We start from the raw sequence: 9839 nt of genomic DNA on the forward strand, positions 1-9839 counted from the left end.
CATAGAAGATGGACAGTGAGCAGAATTCAAATAGCAGCAAAGGCAGTGGGAGAAATCTGCTGCGTTCACTGGCGCTGACAACGGTTTGCATTTAACTTAAATGTCCTCCCTTCAAATTGGCCTCATCAGGAAAGAAAAAAAGATCCATTTAGAATTTTAAATCACTTCCTCTTGCCAAGTATAGAAGTTTTGTCCTCAAAGAATTATATGTTTTCCTCGATTACCAAGTACTCTCCTATCTGACAGGAAAAAATAATAATCCTGAGCAAAAGTGTAAGAAGAGTTTCATCAAGCATAGTTGACAAAGGAGTTCTTGTCAGTGAACTCTGAGAGTTCACCCTGTAGAAGGAGTGAAAGAAAGAGAAGTAGCATAGTTTGATAGTGGTGGTGGTGGCAGGTGGGAAGGAGAAGGAAAGGGAGGGAGAGAAGACTGAATCATGGACAGGCCAAGCATTTTTATCTAGAGCTCAAAAGTGGTCACGCGGTCTTCAATGGCTCATTTTCTCCCTTATTCTTTTTATGACACTGAGTAACAAAAGACTGCCGATCTGTTACGGGTGTACTATGACACCACAGGGATGGATTGAAGGCTAGATGCTTCCCCTTGAAAAGCGAATATTTTAGGGGGGAAATGTTGATTCTTTCATTCAATGGATGGAAGTTTCAGTAGAATGACTAAAGCTCTTTCCAATATCCAATTTTGCTGAGAACCACCAAGTGAGCTTTTTTTCCCTCCCTTCCTTGGTGAGAACAGATGTTTTTGCATCACCACAATTAACAACTCAAACTATCTCCATTAATTTCCTGTAACATTTTCAACTTTCTCTGAGGCAACTCTTCTTGAGGCTCTCTGTAAAAATTTTTTTTTCATTTAAGAGGCGAGCAATATTAATTTTGTTTATTAACATTTGGAATTTGAAAAATGATACTCATGAGCCCTTTTTCCTTTTTAAGAGGGAAATATATTTAATTATGACTAAAGTCTTTGAAAATAATACATTCCACTCTCCCTGGAACTATATATAATTTCTTTGAAGTTTAATGCCTAAAGAAACTAACACAGACCAAAGAGAACCCTACAGTTTAAATTAATGCTCTTCTACTTGGGGCTAACTGCTTTGTGAGAGCCATGTGAATAAAGCAATGTCTTTATTTTTTAATTGCTATATTCCTATTCTCATTGATGATTATGACCTTAGGTTTACATTCCTTGCACATCAAGTAAATTTTTAGACTAATTAATGTAAACTCAACTTGGTTGTTTATTTAGACCCAAAAGCAACAAAGCTAAAATAGTGACTGGACCTTGTGACTGATTCACTAATTGGTTCAGTGGCTTGGGTCAGATTATAGAGCCTGATTCAGTACCCTCTGTTCCAACCTAGGCAAGTAATGACATGCAATTTGAAAGCATTATGTCTTCCTCTTCCTCCTCCTCCTCCTCCTCCTCGTCCTCGTCCTCCTCCTCCTCCTCCTCGTCCTCGTCCTCCTCCTCCTCCTCCTCCTCCTCCTCCTCCTCCTCCTCCTCCTCCTCCTCCTCTTCCTCCTCCTCCTCCTCTTCTTCCTTTTTTCTTCTTCCTCTTCTTCCTCTTCCCTTTTCTTATTTCTTAGCTACACAATGGAGTAAGAGCCTTCCAAAAGAAAGAGGGCTTAATTGGCAAATCCAACTCTGAGCCCTTCAGAGGAATACTGCATCTTAATTGAGATTAGTTACTTATAAACATATTCCTAATCTATCATTTCTTTAAGAGCAGGACTATCATATTCATTCATGTTTTAGCACCTATTGCAATGTAGGCAAACAACGCCAGTTTCTACCACCGACTAAGCAAATGAGGAATTTAACAAATAAGCAAGCAAATGAACCAGTCCCTTATCCTGACATCACTGAACTGTCCCAAACTACAAAGAAGAAGAAAGAACAGAACATATGGAGTAGCAATGATGTGCCTGTTCACACAAATACTTTCACAAGCTCTCAAGTAGAGGTTCCACAATGCCTTTGTATTAGACCCCTGCTTTACAGTGCTTACAAAGGCACGAGGAACTGTTCTCTTTCCTCCAGATAGCAAAACCTTTTCTCTCATCCTTAACTTTGGAGGCCATAGAACCAATACATCTTTACCCTGTCTTCGGAAAGTAAACCTCCATGGAGGAGGATGAGATGGAAGGGAGGCTGTGCTGTTCTGTAGATACTCTTTCACAGATTTTATCTCACAGGTTGTGGCTAACAAGTAAAACACCAGTGCCCTCACTCAGCAATGAAGTCGCCCAGGCCGACAATTCAGATGTGTGTCCCAGCTTTAGGAAGGGAAATGTGTGCATCTTGTGTCTAGTCTGTGTCTAGGGGAGGGCTTACATTCCTGAGTGTGGATGTTTAGTCCTCATTAGAGACAGTAGCCCCTCATCTCACAAATGATCCTGAAGGACGCAGGCTTTCTGTGACATTCTCAGGTTCAGAGATCCCAGGCCATTGCTGTTGAAGAAACACCTACCATCTTAGCCTTGCAGAAGAGGGACTACAAGCTCTCCCATTATACAAGTACAGAAGCCCCTCAGAAACACAGGCTGGGCAGTTCCAAAGGCCTGAACAAGTTCACAGAAACCTTAGCACTTACTGATGCTCTCCTAGCATGTCTCATGGTGTCAAATGGTTCTTATATAAAAATTGGCATCAGAAACCTCAACTATACCCAAGGAAACAGCATGGCACCTTGGCTCAATGGCATACCCTATTCCAGATTCCCCAGAGAGGGATGGTGGAGTCATAGTCTAACAACTTTAATAGAGGCAATAACTTGCATTGTGTCAAACAGCTGTATTAAAAAAAAATCCCTAAATTGATAGTGGCATGAAAAGAATCTATTAGCAACTGCTTGCCAGCCAGGCATCTGAATCTAGTGTGAGAAGATGTTGAGTCCAAAAACTGGAAAGGGAAGTAGATTTGCATTATTAAAACTCCAGTGGTGAATTCTAATATCCTCATCAAAACCCTTGAAAATCTTCATTCAACTGGTTCTACCACACTCTCTCCCCCAAACCAAGTTAAAATGAAGTCAGGTGATCTGTGTGGGTTAGTACATAGACCCCGATACCCTCAACTCACAAACTGCGTGTGAGCCACTGAACCCATTGGTAGTTTGAAGGGTCAAGGGTCACCAGTTGTATGACGCAAGGGTCAATATCTGACTCCACTAGGCCAAGTCCATGGCTAAGGAGAAAATACCCAACCTTGAAACAACCCGGGGCATCCCAGGCGTCCTTCTGGCTGTGTCCACCAGGGGGCGATCACAACACCCCAGCACATGGGTGGTGCCTGCTCATGGTTTACAGAACTTACAAGGGACTAGGATCACAGCCTTGGGCAGAGCTCGGCTGTCCCTTGCGTGTGCCCCACTGCATTCGCCATTGCAGGCAGATGAGCAGCAGTATGCAGACAGCGGAGGCACCGGGTGTATGCACATGAAGAGAGTTTATTAAGAGTGACATCTACATATATGCATTTGAAAACACAAAATGGAAATAAATCCACATCCCATACATCTCCTAGGTATGCTTTCCTATGCCTAGGTACATTTCTTTCCCACAAAAGATGGTAACGATTTATCTCCTGGTAGCCCCTGCATCTCTTTTCCCTTAGCCATATGCCATACAAATCTGGAAAACTAGGGATTGTTTCTGATACTGTTTAGGTAGTGATGGGTAGAAAGGAGGTTGGGAGAGGCAGGCAAAGGGGTAGGGGATACCCAGCTCTGGGCTCCCCTCTCCTTGGAGAATCTGCTTTGGCATGCTTCCATTGCTCTGGAACAAACTTGCTTTCTCTGCATCAAACAACCTTCCTGCCTTGTATGTTTTTAACGGGTGGTGAAGGATGAACTTGGCTCCAGACAGTATAAAACCTACTTTGAATTAGGTATATATGGGTTTTCTTGGGTCACAAGACTAAATGGTCACAGCTAGAGTAAGAAGCTATTGGAACGCCAGGATTTGAACATTCCCCCACAATTCCTTAGTATTTTTTTTTAAGTGTAAATTCTGAATTCCTCTAAAAGCCACAGGCTGTAGATCGGCCCCCAAACCTGTTCAAGGAAGCAGACAGAATCCTCCCCTCCACACCCCCCTATCCCCCAACCCCCTGCTGGCCTCTTCCTCTCACCAGAACCACGACAAATGTGCAGCTGGGCTTATTTTAATCATCAACCCAGGCATGTTTCCGCAATAATGAATCTTCTGACTAAAGACTACAAAGTTCAAAGACTCATCTTGGCTGTGGTGTAGGAAATAAAATGCTTTGGAATTAAAGTTGAAGGAACTGAAGCAGGTGAATTGTGAAATGGCTTCAACAGCTTCTCTAAGAGACGTTTCCTTCCTCTCAGAGAGACCATCAGAGGTGACTCTCTGTAGTGGAAGTGTGACTGGGCCTTTGCAAAGAATCCATAATGTTAGGACATGATTTAAAACGAAAGTCATTGACAACTTTAATAAATAAGACACAAAGCATTCACAGCTGACTGTAAGTCACCATTGAAAAGTGCAGTCTTCGATGGGTAGTGTTTGAATGGTGGATGAAGGATTTCACTCCCAGGATGAACTTGTCCTTTAAAATGATCTCCTGTGAACTGGCTGATTTTTAAGTGAAATGTGTGTGGGCACATGATATGTTTCAGATGTTGAAGCTATGGGATTAAAAAGACAATGAGAAGTCTCATTCATAATTTCATGTTGTATACACTGAGTTCATCCAAGTGCAGGTACACTGAATCAATAGATAAACTGCTAAGATGAACGTCACCTCTTGTGTTACTTTCTTGTAGCATTGTAAATGCACACGTAGTCCACGTCTGTGACGTGCTGTTTGTTGTGTTGAGGTGGCAGTGTTCGGTGGTAGTCTGCTGGGACAGCCCTTCATGCTTTCTTCTCCACCCCTTGAGCCAGGCCTCTGAACACGCATTTTGCTGGTTGATTGGAGATAGATTCTAGAGACCTGGAAGGAAAAGCAGTGTGTGGATGGGGAGCAGGCGAGAGCCCCACAACCAAGGAGGTGTGCCCATATGCGGGTCCACGGGAGGAGGGAGCACGCTGGGCCATGCACGCTTAGGCTCCATGTCGCGTGGCTCCACGCCATGGGCCATGCTCCCCACGCATGCGCTCCACGCCATGGGCCGTGCGCCACACTCCCACGCGTGCACTCCACGCCACGCACCGTGCTTCCCACGCAGACAGGCGGTCTCACCCCCCCCCCCCCGCGCAGACCTCCCATGCGCACAGCAGAGCCCCCACGCGCGCTCACCGTGGGTGATGTTTGCTGCGGATCCGGTGTGCGCACACACCCAGGGCCGGACGGCGTGGAGCCCGCGAGCCCCTGCGCATGGCTGGGGGGGTCACGCGCGCTGGAGTGACATTCCTTTGGACCCCCCCCCCAAAGCCATCGCCAGGTCCAGCCTCGTCCTCTCTGGACCCCAGCCCGGCACCCAGCTCCTCGGCCAGATGTAGCTCGTTGGACCTGGACAGGCCCGCCCGACGCCCTCTTTGCTGACCGTGCTGAGCCTCTCTTCCCCCGCTGTCACCCCGCGCAGGGGCCGTCTGCCCTCGCTGTTTCCCACCGTACGGGGCTGGACTCCGCGCGGAGCCTCCGTGGAGTGTGGACGGACACTTGTGGCCCTCCTCCCGCCACAGTGCTGTGACCTGTGGGGTTCCCACCTTGCCACCCTCCCCGAAGACAGGACATCACTCCGTGAGCATGCTCCACACCTCCGCCCGGGCTGTGCATGGGCCTCAACTTCACCCAGGGCCCTGCCTCATGCTCCCAACAGGACCGCCCAGCATTAAACGCTGCGTCACCCTTTGCTGCAGGGCACGGGGTGGGCATACTTCCAAAACTTAACCAAAGCCCCCTGGACTTCACCAGGTCTCCAATCCCCACGTGCTCTGAGTGACTCCTAAATGGAGCAATCGTGGAAATGCCCCCCTTATTTGCACACTTACCACCATTGTAATTCCCAACCACAGAGGACTCTTGGGGCCAGGACTCTGGACTTCACACTATTTCTAGAATCTACCTCTGCACACACGACTGTTTTTAAACACTGCTGCTTTTATAGAATCTACTTCTGCACACATGATAGTTTGAACGCTGCTGCTTTTGGAAAACATCAAAACCAGAAATGGAAATAAGGAAGACCAAGGGGAGATTTATCTTGACATGTATTTCTAGTTAACATGCATTACAGTATGAAGACCTGATCAGGAAATTCAGATACATATTCCCTAATGTCCTAAACTAAGTCCTCTTGGCTGGGGGAGGGGTAATGAGTGTGGGTGTGGGTGTGTGAGTGGGTCCTGGGTGTGTCTACATACCAGTACTGGGCCTTGAACTTAGGGCTTAGGCACTGTCCCTTAGCTATTTTCTTCAAGGCTGTCTTTCTAAGATTTTAGCCACACTGTCACTTCTGGCTTTTTTCTGATTTGTTTGATGGCAGGTGCTTTGCCGAAATCCCATTGTCTTAGTCCCATTCTCTATGAACAGCTGACATTGGCATGATTCCTCTGGAGCACGTGGAGAAATATTTCATAGATGCTATCAAAGAATGGCCTTGATTTTTCAAGAAGCTCAATAGTTACTGTCTGGTTCGTTTTTTGTTTTTAGTTTACTTTGAATTTTTCTGAAATTAAGTACAATATAAAAGCAATTGCATAAATATTGGATTATTCCTGACTCCTTTTTTTTTTTTTTTGGTCAGTCTTGGGGCTTGAACTCTGGGCCTGGGCACTGTCCCTCAGCTCTCCAGCTCAAGGCAAGCGCTCTACCACTTGAGCCACCAGTTTTCTGGTGGCTTATTGGAAATAAGAGTCTCATGGACATTCCTGCTTGGGCTGGCTTTGAACTGTGATCCTCAGATTTCAGCCTCCTGAGTAGCTAGGATTACAGGCACCTGGCTTCCTGACTCCTTTTCAAATAAATAAAGGCTAACAATACTTCAAATGACTGGTTTAGAAATATTGACAGAAAAAGTTACCAGCATGGTCCCAATCTACTATGTGATTCTGTAGGAATAAAAGTTCTACTAGCCGGGAGCCGGTGGCTCACATCTATAATCTTAACTAGTCGGGAGGCTGAGATGTAATGATCAGGATTCGAAGCCAGCCTGGGCAGGAAAGTCCATGAGACCCTAATCTCCAATAAACTACTAAGGCCAGAAATGGCCCTGTGGCTCAGGTGGTAGAGCAGAAGCAGCTCAGGGACAGTGCCCAGGCCCCTAGCTCAAGCCCCAGGACTAGCACATGCTACTACAGGCAGGTTAGGAACAATCTTGTCATAAACACTTCCCTGTAGGACTTTTCAAATGCCCTGTGGTACACCACATGAGTCTGGTATCCTTATTACAAAGGGCAAACCAGGCATCTGAAAGGTTGAGGGACTCGCTGAATCCACTCAGTGCTGACGCTCTTCCCCAGGGACTGCAGCTGGCTGGCTGCATCCTCCTGTACTTCTGTTGTCCAGAAGTTCCACAGAATGGGAAGAAGGTGACTCTCCAATGCCATCACGGCACAAGCCACACAACACCACACAGTGCAGAGCCCACTCCCAAACACACCTGCCCTCGCCCCAGAGCGAAGAAAAGACAGGAAGAAGAACTCAAGGAAAAGCAGAGCCGGAATCAGAGAGTCGGATAATGATGATCTTTTAACTTCTGCAAACCCATGCCCACGATGAAGCCACCGTAACACGTAACACTTCGTAAAGAAGAAAGTTCTGGAAACCAATAGCTCTGGTCTTGTGCTCTATTGCTTGGGATGACTGAAAGTTTTCAGAAAGTTGTTAGCTTTGCTCCTTTGGGTATTCCTGAATGATGCTGATATTTATTTGTGGAGTGATTATTTCTTTGTAAACCTAAGAGGAAATTTCTTAATCTAAAAAAAAAAACCATCATATTTTCTAAACCTATGTGTCTATTGGATAGTTGCGTGAAGGTTCTGACATCAATAGGAAATAATATATCACTGCAAATAGATCGCAAAGTAGCAAGGTGAATTATGGGTATGAAAAGTCAAACTCCACTTGAAAGTTGAGTTATTAATGAGTGTTCACACTTGAAAGTTGACCTGTTAGAGAGAATGCTCCTGGATTCAGTTATGCTACATCCCTTGGTTCTTTTAAAGAACAGGGGTTTGAGCATTCTGCTCGCTTTTGCTATTAAATATTAAAATCGTCCAACAAATGTGGATCCCACCCAGAGGCCAGAAATCATGGGTAACATCTTCCAAGGGCTGTCTCTGGCTGGCGCCTGGGGATTCAGGAAATATTATACAACTGTCAGTTTGATGTGCCTCAGGAGGCGGCTGATAAAAGAAGCTGCTCTGCCAGCATGAAGTCTCCGGACAGTGTGGAAATGTCACCGAGAATAGCAGGAACGCGGGGATAATAGAACCAGTGGATGATCGCTGTCAGATTCGAAGCCCACATCCTTATCACTTTCAAAGGACTGTGCTGGGCAGGCTCTCAGCACTCTAATCACTCTAAATAATAGATCTAATTGATGCCTATCTTACTAGGTAAAATTCAAGCTCCTTGGCAGGTTCAAAGTGCTATCTGTTTGAAACAAAAATCTTATTTTCGAATTCCTAATTTATTAAGGAAAAGTTTAAAGAGGCTTATCTTGGAAAGTTTTTATTATTGAAGTATAAACCCATCAATACAAACACACCAAAAGACCTGATTCTAAATGGAGGAGCATTTTGGAGGAGGGGGAGGGCTGGGAGGAGACAAGGGGTGGAAATGAGGGCAATTAGCCTCAAAGTTCACTGTACTCAGATCAGGAAATTTCAGAATGAAACCCATTCTCTTGTGCAAAGAAAGAAAATTCCAATGGTAACATCTGAATAACTGATGTGAACGTGAGAACTTTCAAGAACTGAAATGGGACATCGGACTTCATTAAAAATTTGACTTCACTGTATTGAGAGGTTTGGGCCTGGCCTTGTTGGCTCTAAAACAGGATTGTGGATTTTAGGACAGTCCTGTGCAGTCCTTGTAAATAGGAAGTTTCATGCTACATATATGCAGGGTTGTCCTAATTTTGAAACAAGATGTTGGGAAAGTGACCATGGTAATGATCTCAGCTTCATGGACTTGACTTAGCATGCAGGAACTCTACTCTCTCCCTCTCTTCCCCAACAGAATGAAACAGATGTACTATTGTACCTAAAGCAGGGCCTGCAGTCTTATAAATTCTGAATAAATGCTTATTGACTAAAAGCCCAATACTTCATTACTATTTAAAATGGAAGATCCTTTTACTTTAAAGCCAAAGCTTTTTATTTGATTATTTTATTTTATTGTCAGTTGTGGGGCTTAAACTCAGGGTCTGGGATCTGTCCCTGAGCCTCTTTGTGCTCAAGGCTAGAGCTCTACCACTTGAGGCACAGCACCACTTCTGGTTTTCTGGTGGTTTATTGGAGATAAGAGTTTAATGGACTTTCCTGCCCAGGCTGGCTTTGAACTACAATCCTCAGATCTTAGCCTCCTGAGTAGCTAGGATTACAAGCATGAGCCACCAGTGCCCAGCTAAGCCAAAGCTTATTATATCTTCACTTCTCTTCTATATAATATATTGAGCGAATTAAAATCACTGACCACACCGACATTAAAATGATAATAAAGGGATATTAAGAGCTTCGTACCCACAAGTTTTATAAGTGAAATATATTTCAATTTCTTGAATGACAAAATCCACTAAATTCTCCCAAGGGGAAATGAATAATGTGCATCAGCTTATAGCTATTAGAGAAATTGACTCATAATCAATTTCTCAAACAGAAAGTAGCATGTTTAGATGGTT

This window comes from Dipodomys merriami, unplaced genomic scaffold (genome assembly GCF_024711535.1).
Source record: "Dipodomys merriami isolate MVZ:Mamm:240054 unplaced genomic scaffold, mDipMer1.0.p SCAF_4, whole genome shotgun sequence".
In the NCBI taxonomy this organism is placed as follows: domain Eukaryota; kingdom Metazoa; phylum Chordata; class Mammalia; order Rodentia; family Heteromyidae; genus Dipodomys; species Dipodomys merriami.